Raw genomic sequence first — 17,265 nt, 5'->3', positions numbered from 1 at the left:
GCTTGCCTTGAAGAACAAGGTTTGAAGATAATGCAATTTATTTTTTCAATAAATTAATTTATATATTACTCGAACCATCTTAAATGTCTTTAAAATGATGTGAGCGTTTTAGTGTGTTTGTGATTAAAATGAGCACTGACTGTTGAATTTTAATATTAAGTTTGTGTTTATGTTGTGTGTATTGTTTCAGGCTTTTTCTATGAGTCTGAAGGGTCGGAGTTCATACCCTTTGAAAGATAACAATGAAGTTGTTTATCGGATTTATGCTACAGGAAGTCGGATTGTTCCACAAAAGTCTCTGGAGCCAAGCTGCTGAAAGGTTGTTTTATTAATCTGTTTAGTTTTCCAGTTTCTACCATGTGTATTTGTATAAAATCCCATCAAGTCCGATCAGATCGCCTGCAAGTACGAAATTGATCTATTTCTTATCCATCTTTTTCCCTTAACTTTTCTGGCCTTTGTACCAGCACGTAAAACATTCTGTATAATAAAATGTGTAGTTATTCTAACTTAGAGATTTCTCAGACTTCTACTATTGATTTTTTTCATTACAGTACTGTTTAGTTTACGTAATGATGTGTTGGGCAATGCTGAGAGGCCATAAATTCCAGAATGGCATCACTTCATTAATATTAGCGTCTTTTGTACTCTTTACAGTTGTTATCAGACAACATTTCGAGTCCATTCTTACAAAGAATTAAACCTGCGTCTCTGGTATTGCTTCAAGTCACTGAAACAGAATATTCCTTATTTGCTAATATCCAGAATTTGGGCATAACTTTTGACGATGATCTCTGTAGGGCTCTTACTTTTTGACAGAAAAGCCATCTCCTGGTAGTTTTTAATATTGCTGCTGCTAGCTTGACTTGATGTATCCTGGTTTTCAGAAGTGGTGAACTGCTGATCACTTTCCATTCTTATTGCTACTCACACCATTGCAAGCGATGTGCTAAAGTTTTCCGTGTATTCCCTTCAATGCCCTATTATTTGATTTGCCTATTTCTTTCCTGTTCACACAGTATAAATGAAATTAGAGAGAGTTACATTCTATATCCTGCAGACAACTAGTTAGTTTAGATATGATTTCATTAGATGGTCTGGATTCTATCAGTCTGTCACTGATATAAACTATTCAGGAAGGAGATGCAGCAGAATTTACCTGCATATTCTCCTTTTATCTAGACATTGTATCACAGAACAATGTGGTTTCCACTAGAAATGGCTTAGGATGTCACCTGTAGTATCCTTTTCCAAAATTTTCAGCAATACTGAAGGAGAACATGTATTTTAGTTTCAAAACAGCAAACAGCAAGTGTTCTTCAGAATGGGCTAAAGCACTGTGCAAGTATAAGCAACACACTATTTAAAAATTCAGATGGGACTGTGAATCTTGTGTAAGTTTTAAAACATGGCCACAAAAAAAATTTCTAGCAGAAAAACAAAGTTCATTACTATATACTTATATTTTTTTAATAATATATTTTTTAAAAGCTGTTTTAATTTCATGTAAATATGCTATTCTAAAAACTGCACATGAAAGATGTGCAATAGATGAAGATAAACTGATGCAGTAGTTTAGAAAACCCGGTGTTTTCAGAGATACAACAATTTTCAAGCCTGTTTACCGTGTGAATTAGACAAGTCGATTTCCAGCTTTGTGAACATTTTGTTTTGCAGCTGGCTGTCCGAAAGCGGGTTCTGCAAAGTGGTTGACGACACATCAGACTATGTGGAATGCTCTTGTTCTCATACGTCCATTTATGCAGTTTATGCCCAAACAGATAACTTGTCTTCATACAACGAGGCTTTTTTTCCTTCTGGATTCATCTGCATTTCAGGTCAGTTATGTAAAACAGTTTTCTCATTAATAACAACTGATGAGCAGTAAGACTGATTTTTAACCATTTTAGTAACTGATAACAATCTGTTTCTATAGATGGGTATTGGAGGAATGTCAACTAACTTCATGATATTTTAGTTGCCATCTGATCCAATATTTGTACAGTGACAAATTTTGCCACTGAAAAGAAACAAAAGTCCAGCAAAGAAATGTGGTTTTTTTGTGAACCTTTACTTAACCATATAAGAGAGAAATACATCATTCATTTAAGGAAAGAAACTTAAAAATCCAAAATTCACCTGCGTGCGGGATTGAAGTAAATTTTCCTTCTGGCGTTGATAGTCACTGTGCAAGGAGGAACCTCAGAGCAGGGGGGTCACTGAGAAAACCAGCTAAATGACTTCTTAATTTGACCTTAGGGCCCTTAAATGAGGTTCTGGGTCTGCTTCTTGTGAGGTTTGTAGCTTCTATACTAGATCATCAGTGTGTGAGTAACAAAAACAGTGCAAGCAGCTAAATCTCTTATTGATCCCCTCAACTAGAAGAAATAAAGACCTGCATACCTTCAGTGTTGGTTTTTTACTGTAGTCATCTGTGTGTCCAGTGGGGTTTGTGACACACACACTGTCCAGGAGGGTTTTGTGACACACACAGAGTCCAATGCTGTTTGTGACTCACATGCTGTCCAATGGGGTTTGTGAACACACACGCTGTCCAATGGGGTTTGTGACACACACACTGTCCAGGGGTGTTTGTGACACACACACTGTCCAGGGGTGTTTGTGATACACACAATGTCCAGGGGGGGTGGTGACACACACTGTCCAATGGGGTTTGTGACACAAACACTGTCCAATGGGGTTTGTGACACACACACTGTCCAGGGGTGTTTGTGATACACACAATGTCCAGGGGGGGTTGTGACACAAACTGTCCAATGGGGTTTGTGACACACACGCTGTCCAATGGGGTTTGTGACACACACATTGTCCAATGGGGCTGGTGAACCACACACTGACCAAAGGGCTAAGTGACACACACACTGTCCAGCGGGGTTTGTGACACAGACTCTGTCCAAGGGTAGTTCTGACACACACACCGTCCATGGGGGTTTGACACAGACACTGTCCTTTGGGGTTTGTGACACACACGCTGTCCAGGTGGGTTTGTTACACACACACTGTCCAGGTGGGGTTGTGACACACGCTGTCCACTGGGGTTTGTGACACACAGGCTGTCCAGAGGGGTTTGTGACACACACACTGTCTAATCGGGTTTGTGAAACACACAATGTCCACTGGTGTTTGTGTCACACACACTGTCCTATGGTGTTTGTGACACACACATTGTTCAAAGGGGTTTCTGACACACACACTGTCCAATGGGGTTGGTGTCACACACACTGTCCTATGGGATTTGTGACACACACGCTGTCCAATGGGGTTGGTGACACACACCCTGTCCAGGAGGGTTTGTGACACACACAGAGTACAATGGTGTTTGTGACACGCACACTGTCCAAGGGAGTTTGTGACACACACATTGTCCAATTGGGTTTGTGCCACACACACTGTCCAAGGGTGTTTGTGATACACACACTGTCAAGGGGGGTTTTGACACACGCTGTCCAACTGGGTTTGTGACACACACGCTGTCCAATGGGGTTTGTGACACACACACTGTCCAACTGGGTTTGTGACACACACTCTGTCCAATGGGGTTGGTGACACACACCCTGTCCAGGAGGGTTTGTGACACACACAGAGTACAATGGTGTTTGTGACACACACACTGTCCAAGGGGGTTTGTGACACACACGCTGTCCAATGAGGTTTGTGACATACACACTGTCCAGGAGAGTTTGTGACATACACACTGTCTAGGGAGGGTTGTGACACACACGCTGTTCAATGGGGTTTTTGACACACACACTGTCCACGGGGGTTTGTGACACACACGCTGTCCAATTGGTTTTGTGGTACGGACACTGTTTATGGGCTTTGTGACACACACACTGTCCAATAGGGTTCGTGACACACACGCTCTCCAATGGGGTTGTGAAACACACACTCTCCAGGGGGGTTTGTGACACACGCTGTCCAATGGTGTTTGTGACACACACGCTGGTCAATGAAGTTTGTGACACACACACTGTCCAATGTGGTTTGTTACACACACGCTGTCCAATGGGGTTTGTGACAAACACGCTGCCAACTGGGGTTTGTGACACATAAACTGTCCAGGGGTTTGTGACACAAACCCTGTCCAGTGGGGTTTGTCATTCCATACATTTTCCAGGGGCCAGTGTGACACACACTGTCTAATGGGGTTTGTGACACACATGCTGTCTAGTGGGGTTTGTGACACACACACTCTCCAATGGAGTTTGTGACACACACACTCTCCAATTGTGCTTGTGACAGACACCCTGTGCAGAGGCGTTTCTGACACACACGGTGTCCAGTTGTGTTTGTGACACACACCCAGTCCAATGGGGTTTGTGACACACACACTGTCCAATGGGGTTTCTGACTCACACACTGTCCAGGGGAGTTTGTGACACACACCCTGTCCAATGGGGTTTGTGACACACACGGTGTTCAATGGGGTTTGCGACACACACACTGTCCAATGGGGTTTGTGATACAGACACTGTCCAGGGGGGTTTGTGACACAGACCCTGTCCAATGGGGTTTGTGACACACACACAGTGTCCAATAGGTTTCTGACACACACACACTGTCCAATGGGGTTTCTGACACACACGCTGTCCAGGGGGGTTTGCGACACACACCCTGTCCAATGGGGTTTGCGACACAAACACTGTCCAATGGGATTAGTGACACACACGCTGTCCAGGGGGAGTTGTGACACACACACTGTCCAGGGGGGATTTTGACATACACTGCTCAATGGTGTTTCTGACACACACGCTGTCCAGTGGGGTTTGTGACACACAAGCTGTCAAATCAGGTTTGTGACTCACAAACTGTCCACGGGGAGTTGTGACACACACGCTGTCCAGGGGTTTGTGACACACACCCTGTACAAAGCGGTTTGTGACACACACGCTGCCCAATGGGGTTTGTGAAACACAGGCTGTCCAATGGGGTTTGTGAAACACAGGCTGTCCAATGGGGTTCGTGACACACATGCTGGCCAATGGGGTTTGTGACACACAGGCTGTCCAATGGGGTTTGTGACAGAGGAACTGTCCAGGGGCGTTTGTGACATAAACGGTGTCCAGGGGTGTTTGTGACACAGAAACTGTCCAGGGGTGTTTGTGACACACACTGTCCAAGGGGGTTTGTGACACACACGCTGTCCAATGAGGTTTGTGACACACACACTGTCCAAGAGAGTTTGTGACATACACACTGTCTAGGGAGGGTTGTGACACACACTCTGTTCAATGGCATTTGTGACACAAACTGTCCAATGGGGTTTGTGACACACACGCTGTCCAATGGGGTTTGTGACACACACACTGTCCAATGGGGCTGGTGAACCACACACTGTCCAAAGGGCTAAGTGACACACACACTGTCCAGCGGGGTTTGTGACACAGACTCTGTCCAAGGGTAGTTCTGACACACACACCGTCCATGGGGGTTTGACACAGACACTGTCCTTTGGGGTTTGTGACACACACGCTGTCCAGGTGGGTTTGTTACACACACACTGTCCAGGTGGGGTTGTGACACACGCTGTCCAATGGGGTTTGTGACACACACGTTGTCCAGAGGGGTTTGTGACACACACACTGTCTAATCGGGTTTGTGACACACACAATGTCCACTGGTGTTTGTGTCACACACACTGTCCTATGGGGTTTGTGACACACACATTGTTCAAAGGGGTTTCTGACACACACACTGTCCAATGGGATTGGTGTCACACACACTGTCCTATGGGATTTGTGACACATACTTTGTCCAATGGGGTTTGTGACACACACAGAGTACAATGGTGTTTGTGACACACACAGAGTACAATGGTGTTTGTGACACACACATTGTCCAATTGGGTTTGTGCCACACACACTGTCCAAGGGGGTTTGTGATACACACATTGTCCAATTGGGTTTGTGCCACACACACTGTCCAAGGGTGTTTGTGATACACACACTGTCAAGGGGGGTTTTGACACACGCTGTCCAACTGGGTTTGTGACACACACGCTGTCCAATGGTGTTTGTGACACACACACTGTCCAACTAGGTTTGTGACACACACTCTGTCCAATGGGGTTTGTTACACACACACTGTCCAGGGGTGTTTGAGACACACACACTGTCCAGTGAGGTTTGTGAACACAAACGCTGACCAGGAGAGTTTGTGACATACACACTGTCTAGGGAGGGTTGTGACACACACGCTGTTCAATGGGGTTTGTGACACACACAGTCTCCAGGGGGTTTTGTGACACACAGGCTGTCCAATGGGTTTCGTGGCACACACATTCTCCAATGGGCTTTGTGACACACACACTGTCCCATGGGCTTTGTTACACACATACTGTCCACGGGCGTTTGTGACACACACAGTGTCCAGGGGAGTTTGTGACACACATGCTGTCCAGGGGTTTTTGTGACACACATGCTGTCCAGGGGGGGTGTGACACAAGCTGTCTGATGGCTTTTGTGACACATACTCTGTCTAATGGGGTTTTTGACACATACACAGTCCAACGGTGTTTGTGACCCACAGGCTGACCCATGGGCTTTGTGACACACACGCTGTCCAATGGGTTTTGTGACACACACACTGTCCACGGGGGTTTGTGACACACACATTGTCCAATAGGGTTCGTGACACACACGCTCTCCAATGGGGTTGTGAAACACACACTGTCCAATGGGGTTTGTGACACACACGCTGTCCAATGGGGTTTGGGACACACATCCTGTCCAATGGGATATGTGAAACACACACTCTCCAGGGGGGTTTGTGACACACGCTGTCCAATGGTGTTTGTGACACACACGCTGGCCAATGAAGTTTGTGACACACACACTGTCCAATGTGGTTTGTTACACACACGCTGTCCAATGGGGTTTGTGACAAACACGCTGCCAACTGGGGTTTGTGACACATAAACTGTCCAGGGGTTTGTGACACAAACCCTGTCCAGTGGGGTTTGTCATTCCACACATTTTCCAGGGGGCGGTGTGACACACACTGTCTAATGGGGTTTGTGACACACATGCTGTCTAGTGGGGTTTGTGACACACACACTCTCCAATGTTGCTTGTGACCCACATGCTGTCTGGTGGTGTCTGTGACACACACACTCTCCAATGGAGTTTGTGACACACACACTCTCCAATTGTGCTTGTGACAGACACCCTGTGCAGAGGCGTTTCTGACACACACGGTGTCCAGTTGTGTTTGTGACACACACCCAGTCCAATGGGGTTTGTGACACACACGCTGTCCAATGGGGTTTGTGACACACACACTGTCCAATGGGGTTTCTGACTCACACACTGTCCAGGGGAGTTTGTGACACACACCCTGTCCAATGGGGTTTGTGACACACACGGTGTTCAATGGGGTTTACGACACACACACTGTCCAATGGGGTTTGTGATACAGACACTGTCCAGGGGGGTTTGTGACACAGACCCTGTCCAATGGGGTTTGTGACACACACACAGTGTCCAATAGGTTTCTGACACACACACACTGTCCAATGGGGTTTCTGACACACACGCTGTCCAGGGGGGTTTGTGACACACACCCTGTCCAATGGGGTTTGTGACACACACCCTGTCCAATGGGGTTTCTGACTCACACACTGTCCAGGGGGGTTTGCGACACACACCCTGTCCACTGGGGTTTGCGACACAAACACTGTCCAATGGGATTAGTGACACACACACTGTCCACGGGGTTTGTGACACACACACTGTCCAGGGGGGTTTTGACATACACTGCTCAATTGTGTTTCTGACACACACGCTGTCCAGTGGGGTTTGTGACACACAAGCTGTCAAATCAGGTTTGTGACTCACAAACTGTCCACGGGGAGTTGTGACACACACGCTGTCCAGGGGTTTGTGACACACACCCTGTACAAAGCGGTTTGTGACACACACGCTGCCCAATGGGGTTTGTGAAACACAGGCTGTCCAATGGGGTTTGTGAAACACAGGCTGTCCAATGGGGTTCGTGACACACATGCTGGCCAATGGGGTTTGTGAAACACAGGCTGTCCAATGGGGTTTGTGACAGAGGAACTGTCCAGGGGCGTTTGTGACATAAACGGTGTCCAGGGGTGTTTGTGACACAGAAACTGTCCAGGGGTGTTTGTGACACACACTGTCCAATGGGGTTTGTGACACACACTCCGTTCAATGGCATTTGTGACACACACACTGTCCATGGGGGTTTGTGACACACACGCTGTCCAATGGGTTTGTGACACACACGCTGTCCAGGGGCGTTTGTAGACACACACGGTGCCCAGGGGTGTTTGTGACACACACAGTGTCCAGGGGCGTTTGTGACACTAGCGCTGTCCAATGAGGTTTGTGACACACACACTGTCCAATGGAGTTTGTGAACACACAAGCTGTCCAATGGGGTTTGTGACACACACGCTGTCCAGGGGCGTTTGTGACATACACGTTGTCCAGGGGTGTTTGTGACACACACAGTTTCCAGGGGGGGTTGTGACACATGCTGTCCAATGGGGTTTGTGAGATACACCCTGTCCAGGGGCGTTTGTGACACAAACAGTGTCCAGGGGGGGTTGTGACGCATACCTGTAGGTAGTTAGGGTCTGGAGGCCGGAAGATCTCGCACTGTACAGAAAGATAGTAGCCCCTCCCTAGGTAGGTAGGAGTATGTGAGGCAAGCAGATGGACGTGACGTTGCAAACCTAAGGTATATAACGCTGTGTTACTTGTTAATAAACGCCATTTGCTTTCCACCACAGTGGCGTCTGTGTGCTGATGGAGCGAGCGACCTGGGATGTGGTCGCCGTGCTGTCTCTGAACCAGGTCGTCACTGCCCACTGAGAGGCAACAGGAAGGGAAGAGAACAAAGGGACTGAGAAACAAAGCAAAGTTTAGATCAAAATGAAGAGACTGGAAAGGGAAAACATGCAGCAATGAGCTGGAGGAAGAGGAAAAGAGGGCTGAGGAGCAGGAAAGAGGATGAGAAGACAAAGAAAAGGCAGAGCCAGCTGGACAGGGAAGATACAGCGAGAGGGGATGGGGCTGGGAACAGAAGGAAGGAAGAAGGAAGACAGAAAGACAAACAGGACAGAAAGACATCAAGAAGGAAAAGGGGCAGTAATCTGGACAGAGATGGAGAAAGAAGCAGCGGGGAAAGGGCAGACAGGCAGAAAGACAGAGAGGGAGCAGGAGAGAGAAAGAACAATAAGGGTTGGGGCAGGATAGAGATTGGGAAAAAATCCTGGGGTGGGCAGCAAGAGGAAGAGGGAGTAAAAAAGAAGAGGGGCAGGAATAGGCGCAGGGAGCAGGACAGTGGGATACAGTGAGAAATGATGGGGCACGGAGCGGGACAGAGCAACAGACAAGAATGACGACAAAGAGAAACCGGGGATGGTGAGAACACAGAGGGGTGGAGACGGAGAGGGAGATACGAGAAACCCTGCACAGAGATTCAGAAGGGTGGGGGAATAGGTGAGGAAGCAGCAGAGGGACAGAGGGAGAAGAGATGAAGAGGAAGAAGGGCACAGCAGGAAAGAGGAGGGAGCAGGGAGGGACTGAGATACAAAACAGGGTGAAATGTCCCCAAAGGCCCAGGACTCACCGCACTTCCTGCTCTGTGCACTGCCAGGCAAGCTGTGGAGATCAGGCACTTCTGTCTGTGAGAAATGCAGTTGTGATTTGTGCTGAGACGTTTGATGTTTACAGATACAACCAAATGAGGCTCGAGCTCTGAACCTGCAAAAAGGAAAAGGTGGGTAAGTTCTACATAAAAATTTTGAAACTTGTTTATGAGGTTATATTGATAGAGGGAGCTAACATTTTCAGGGTTAACCAACCACATAATAAGGGCCTACTAACGAACTAACACCCAGCGCTGTTTTGCTTATGGTCTAACGAACAAGTGTTTAAGGAATACAATTAAGGAATTGAATTAAACATTGTTTATCCATAGAAAAAGCCTAAGTTATTTATTTCATTGCTTTACAACAAGTGATTGAATCTGCTATAGAAAAGTTCAACCCCCTCCTCTACAGCAAAGGACAAAAGAAAGTATGGATTTTTGTTGCATCTAATCCATAATGCAAGTACCAATTAAAACGTGTCTGCTGGAGTGGATATCCTGGACATGAACAGGCAGGTTCCTGGTGTTGTGCCCATGGTGATTCATCCACTGTGGCCGTGGGTGTCAGGCCTTGATACAACAGACACAAAACCTTGGGAGAGAGGTGATCACAGTAAAACGCTTAAAGATAATGAGCTAGCACACTTGATTTAGTCTTTATTTAAAAATACACACGGCTGCTGTCTTTTTCCAGTTTAGCTACGATGGGCTCCAATATCTCTATTAATTCTAACTACAACACGTGACAAAAATTAAGGGGGGAAAGCTTTGTTTTTACAACGGTAAATACAGTCTAAATCGTAATTTGGGAAACAGATAAAGGGGTGTAGCAGATGAGGCACAGACTCTCTTTAAGATGCAGAGAGACATTTAATATAAACTCAGGTTTGCATTTGAAACATCGCGGACCTCTGTCCTTGATGTACCGATCCTGTATCAATCCCTCTGTCCCTGATGTACCCACCGCGTATCAATCCCTCTGTCCCTCATGTACCAACCCCGTATCAATCCCTCTGTCCCTCATGTACCAATCCCTCTGTCCCTGATGGTTTATGTCCCACACAGTCCTTGCTGCTTGTGTTGTTCCACCAGCGCTTGTTCTCACACTGTGACTCTTGCAATTTCTCACGGGCCTGATGTCACAACCCTGTCACATCTCCCCTTCTTTGTTTAACAATTGCAGCCATAGCAGCGTGTCACTGCACCGCCATCGCACCATTAAAGCTTTTTTCAACCATTCGTTGTGCACAAGAGAAGACACATGGTACACAATCAATAAGTACAGACTCCACATACAAACATTCTAAGCAGCAGGTTAAAGGGCCGTGTTTCGCAATTTTTGTGGCTCCCATAACTGTTACAGAATCGCTACTTAATATTCCCTGCATAGTGTTTAACACAGAATAATGAGCTCCCAGTCAACTAAGAATTCTCATTCTCTGTTCTCCAAGTCAGGATCTATATTAATATATTACTGAGCTGTCGGTTTAAGAGGGTGTAAAAACTCCGTGGGAGACTCCTCACGATCCTGTTTAATCTCAGAAGGTTTTGGCGTATTTACAGCTTTAGGCGCAGCGTGTCTAATCCCGTATAAAATGCACTGGCGATACCAATGCAGCCTGTGCCCCGATATAAGGATATCAGGATCCCACCCTGGACTGACCGAGGGACAATTTTGATCTCATGTTCTCTGTGTATTCTACACCAATAGCTGTTCTTCAACAAACCTTTTACTGGTTTGCATTTCTTTCCCTGATTATCCTTTTTCAAAACAAATGGATCTGAAGGGGACAAAGACAATGCATATGTAACATTATGTATTGTGTAATATGCCTTATGTAATAGGCAATATATGATTTAAAATAGATATCTTACTACATATTACATGTAGCACATTACTATACTACAGATCTCAAAGTATACCCACCTAGACCTGTGAAGCATATTAATATTATTTACAGTGGCCACCATTAATTACAATATTCAATCAGATTCTCCCTAGTTGACGCCCTGTTGAACAGCAAATGATCCTTTTCTAATGTCAGAAAACACAGCCTGGGGGGCATTTCTCACGAATCCTCCTGCCGATTGTCCACTACCTACTTCACAATCACAATAACAGACAATTGGTGAACCCTAAGTACTGGACTATAAAATCCCCCAAGACACAAGTAACAACAACAACAAACCACTAAAGCCAGAAACAATTATACAATTGCTAAGGCACAAACAGCAAAATCATTAAAGGTACCTTTATCAAATTGCTGTTCCCTCGTTTTTCTCTTTGATTTATTGTTTTCTCATTTTCCTCTTTAATTTTTTATTTCTTTCTTTTTTTAAGTTACCCAGTTTACCAAAATGCGCAGACGCGAATGCGCAGACCCAACGCGCTGGTGTCGCCCACGTCTCGCGCAGGCAGCGTGCCAACCCAACCAGACAATGAAAGTGCCTTATCTCATTGATGGGGTTTTACCCGCGTTCCGAGCTGGTCCGAGGAGCTGTGGTCCCTTCCAGGAATTCCCCGGTGCCGGCACAAGGTCCCAGAGATCCTGGGATCCACAGGAGGTCAGGCAGATTATCCCATCCTCGTCGCCAGAAATGATACCGAAAAGTCGTCAAACAGACTCTTTAACACTGTTTTGAAAGTGTCAAAAAGCAGGCACTTCTATTACAGCGCGCTGGGGGATGGCTCCTCTAATCGAGTGTGCGTTCCGCTTTCCTCTGGTTTTACAGATCATGGAACTCCTCAAACAGCAAAACATGCCAACCAATGTTACAGACGTCTCGTGCTCTTTCACCAGCGTGTGCAGCAGCAACGAGAAATCTGGAATGAGCGTCTACAGAAACACGTACGTATTTACCCAATTCAGAACAATGCGTTACATCCGCTGGCCGTACTTCATTGGCAGTAACCCCTCCTGGATTAACACCCTCTGTGGATGGCGCGGGTGCCAACTGTTGGCAATCAGGGCAGGACATAAGAACGCTCCTCGCCTGATCCACTGTAATTTGAAGTTGTCGTTTTAACGCCTTTGCACTCTGGTGAAAGAATTTATGTGATCGTTTAGCTTGCTCCAAGGCTTTAGGCACAGTGAGCGGCACAGCTCGTGCATCGGCCCTCCTACTGCCTTCCGCAAGTGGTCCTGGAAGGGCCACTGCGAGAGCGGGTGTGCATTGCATAATACCTATGATGTCTATGATTTATTAGAAACCATAGCATTCTCAATTCAGCCATCAAAAGAGGATTATCCTCTTCCTTAAGAAAAGAAGCTTCCAGGCGGTTAAGTATGCCAGCCGCATAATATGAGCCAGTTACAACATTCAAAGGCTTGTTACAGAACACCTCAAAGCGATCCTAACAGCTGTCAGCTCAAGAACTTGTTTGACTCTTGGTCTCTTTTTCTACCTTGTGTTTGCAGCACTGGGTATCTGAGTTTAGCCATGTAATTACAACTTTATGTGAGCGACCAGAGGCATCAGTAAGTAGAGTCTTGTCGCTTACTGGTCGTTGCTGACAGCAGCATGTATTGCCAATTCTCCTTCGTTGTAGGAAGAAATATACCTTCAGGTCTACCCCATACATAGCATATAAACATTCTCTGCCTTTAATTATTGGTTTTGCATACATTTCTTTTATTATCCAAACTGTTTTCATTGGTGTGTGAGCTAGAAAAACCCATACGGCCACAGTCACCTTTCTCCCTCCTTGAGCTCTCCTGACCTGCGGTTCCACCACTGGTGTCTTCTTTCTTGATCCCTCTTGACTGGCAGGTGCGCTCCAACCCTCTTTATCCATCACTCTTCCTCATGGGTTCACCTCCTTCCTTGCTTTTCCTTTGCATGCTGCTCCCCCTGAAGAGAAACACACAGAGGACTGAGCTACACCAGCCCAAGGGCACTACAGTCAGACAGGGGCTGAGTCCGGGGCTGACACCTCCCCACACCCCACAGCGCGCCCACCTTGCCTTGGCACCAGCCCCTGGCACAGCCCTTCCCCTCAGCTCTGCCCTCCCTGCAGCACAGCTTCCGCACGTGCCCTGCTCAGGCTGGACCCCAATGTCACGGGTTAGAGATGTCACAGCTCAGTACAAATGCCCACGGTCCTCACCTGCTCTTTGGTACTTGCGGAGGGTCACGTCGCTGTGCCCCAGGGCACTGGCCTGCACGGCCCTGCCCGGCAGCGGGAGCGTCTGGAGCTGCCGGCTGGTTCTCCAGCTTTAGGGTCACCCGCAGCAGCCCGCTCTCCTCAGCTCTGCACACCCAGCCAGTTGCGCCGCCCAGGCAAAGTCAGCTTCACCCTCTGCCCTACATCTCACCTGCAAACAGCCAACTCTTCAGCTGACAACCGTCCAAAACCCACCGACAAACCCTCCAAATCTCAGCCTTTCGCTTTCAACTGCTGCCTCTAGTGCATCTCACAGACAAGCCTCCAAAATCCCCTCATCCTGCAATAATACTCCAGCACTCATCGCCTGCGGGAACAACCGCCACAATACCATGCAAACACCAACCAGTTCTGGCACGGAAATATCGCTTTCTCCTCCAGATCCCACCTACACCAACTGCTGACAAACACACGCTGTCCTCACCAAAGCCAAACGCTGCAACAACCAGCGACAACTCAAATGTGCGTGTGCGGCGCAAAACCGCAGGTGTGAGCTAACGCAGAGCTGGGCTTGACAGCTGCACAGTGTGCACCCTGTGGCTTAACGTGGCCAGTCACTGCCATTCCGCCTTCTCCCTGGGAGAAGCGCATGAGCACAGGCTGCTTCAAGGCACGATGCGAACGGTTTGGATCTCCGGGTCTCTGAGGGCGAGAGCGATAAATGTGATCTGTGTGTGGTGCAGGAACTTCCCGTCCACTTGCTCCTCCATTCAGTCAGGTGCTGCAAGAGAGGGACAGAGAAAGAAACAGTTAGGACTGGATTAACAACCTCGTCATCCCTGTCCCCAAACCTGCAGGCGTCCTAGGAGGCCTGATCTAAGTTTGGCTCTTCTCCCGCTCTTTGCTGGAATACTTCACTGCACAAATTTCTGTCATGAACACTCTCTTAACCAGTCTGATGTGTTCATAGCTCCCAGCCCAGCGTCCATTCCTCAAGGTACCTCAGCATTTCCCTTTGAAACCAGACCTGAGTGCCATCCCGTCCTAAGCTCCCTCAGCATTGCCCCCTGCAGCCTCCCGGACGCCATCTCCTCCCCGAGGTCCCTCAGCCTTTCCCGCCAAAGCCTCCCCGATGTCACCCCCCCCGAGGTCCCTCAGCCTTTCCTGCCAAAGCCCCCCCGATGTCACCCCCTCCCCGAGGTCCCTCAGCCTTTCCCGCCCAAGCTCCTTTCGAGCCGTCCCGCCCTCAGGCTCCTCCGCCGCTCCCCCCGTTCCCGGCCCCTCCCCGCGGCAGCGCCGCCCCCGCCCCTCGCGCCCCCTGGCGCCGCCCCCTCCCGCTCGCCTTCCTCCCTCTGCCCTGTGGCACCACGGGCTCCCCTCTCCGCCCCACGGCCCCGCCCGAGCCCCGCGCAGCGCTCAGCCCGGGGCTCCCTTCCCTCACAGCCGCTCGCGTGTTTCCTCCTCGCCCCTTGCTCGGCCCGGCCCGGGGCCGCGCTGTTGCGGCTGCCTGCCCCTCGCCTTCCTCCTGCCCAAACCAGCCCGTCCCTCTCCCTCCAGCCTCCCCCCTCAGCCGGGACCGGGGCGGCCCCGGCCGGTCTCCCCGGTGTCCGCCCGCCCCTCGCTCACCGCCGGCCCCGCCGCTCCTCGCGCGCTCCTCCCGCCGCCGCACCGGCGGCACGCACTCCTCCGCCCCCGCACTTACGCAGCGTGGCCCCGCCCATCCGGCGCAGGAGCCAATCCCGTCCGCGCCCGCCACCGGGCCCCGCCCCCCCTCCCGGCCCGGAGCCGCCGGCGGCCGCAGAGCGGCGCTGTCCGCCCGCAGCGCGGCCCCGGCCCCGGCGGGGCAGCGGCAGCGGGGCCGGGAGTGCTCGGGCTGCGCCTGCCCGGGACGGCCCGGGACCGAGGGCTCCGCCGCCTGCCCGGGACGGCCCGGGACCGAGGGCTCCGCCGCTGCAGCCCGTTTCGTGCCGCTTGCACCCCCGGCTTACACGGCTGCAGCCTTCCTGCTGCTTTAGCTCACACATCTTTCTTCCTTCTACATGCACAGCAGTTCACACTCACAAACGTTGCAGAAGAATCTACAAACATTACAAAGATAGACCACGGACCACAGCTTCCTGAGCTTTCGGGTTAAAGTTCCTGTAGATCCCCATGTTTCAATAAAACAGACACCACCAGGAGAGCTGCTGCCTCTGCCGTCTTTGGTCAGAAAGAAGTGACAACACCAGAAAACACATTGGCAGCCGGTGCTTTGACCAGTGAAGGTGGGATCTACAAAAGTCTGATTAAACCAAACAGCCTGAGGTCTTTATCAAGCTGCAGATCTGCCAGGCATGCTGAAATGCCTGAAATTTACTCCTGCAATATTCCACAATGGAACAGCCTTTCATCTCAAATCTCATCTCAAAGTTCCAAACCAGTACATTAAAAGCTGTCACTAGGTATTAGAAGACCACTGCAAGATCGAATTGCTTTTTGAGTTCAATACGAATTTTTCAATAAACCAAAACGCAAGCAGTTTCTGCAGTCTGTTGCTCATCCTCCTGTTCATTCCTTAGCACTGCAGCAATCGGTTTTTATACGACGTGTCAGCAGAGGCGTTTGAAAAACCCCAAACAAAACTTATTCCAGTCCACGGACCCCCTCGCTGCCCCCCCTCACCCTGAGCCCCACGATCAGCACTAGGTGTGGGAGAGGAGCACAGCTCGACATGTTGTATCTGGGATGCTGTATCTATTACGCTGTACATAGGATGCTGTATCTGGGATGCTGTATATGGGATGCTATATCTGGGATGCTGTATCTGGGATGCTGTACCTGGGATGCTGTATCTGAGATGGCGTATCTGGGATGTTGTATCCGGGATACTGTATCTAGAATGCTGTATCTAGGATGCCGTATCTAGGATGCCGTATCTAGGATACTGTATCTAGGATGCTGTGTTTGGGATGCTGTATCCGGGAAGCTGTATCGGGGATGCTGAATCTGGGATGCCGTATCTGGGATGCACCCGACAAGGTGCCTTTGTGTGAACATGAAACAACAGTCTATACAGAGCTCCCTTGAATGTGTCCGCGTGAGAAATGCAGGACTGGGCAACGTCGTGCAACACGCGGAACCTTGCCAAAAGACGGCGCAGCTGTGCACTCACTCCAGCTTAAGCACGAATGGAGCCTGCATCAGGGCACATGCATGTGGACAGACAATCGTTTGTAGACACACACGCTTTCATGCACACGGTCGTCCAAGTACAGCGACGTATCTGCACGTACCCTCCAAAAGAATATTCTCGTGCAGCCACGTATGCGTGATGCAGTACGCCAACCATCAACGCACACCTGTTTACTCTCAAGCATGTAAGCACGTTTCGCGTACGTCTTTCTGTGCATAGATGGGAGTGGACGCGCTTGCGGATGTGTGCATGCGTATGACCAAGCGTTTGCTTAAGCATCAGTGTGTGAAAATGTAGGTGATTTTCTCTAGCTGAGTTCGTGCGCACGAGGTGGTGGGTGCAC

The sequence above is a fragment of the Nesoenas mayeri genome (genome assembly GCF_963082525.1).
Source record: "Nesoenas mayeri genome assembly, chromosome: 12".
NCBI lineage: Eukaryota > Metazoa > Chordata > Aves > Columbiformes > Columbidae > Nesoenas > Nesoenas mayeri.
Note: the sequence above shows the minus strand (reverse complement) of the source record.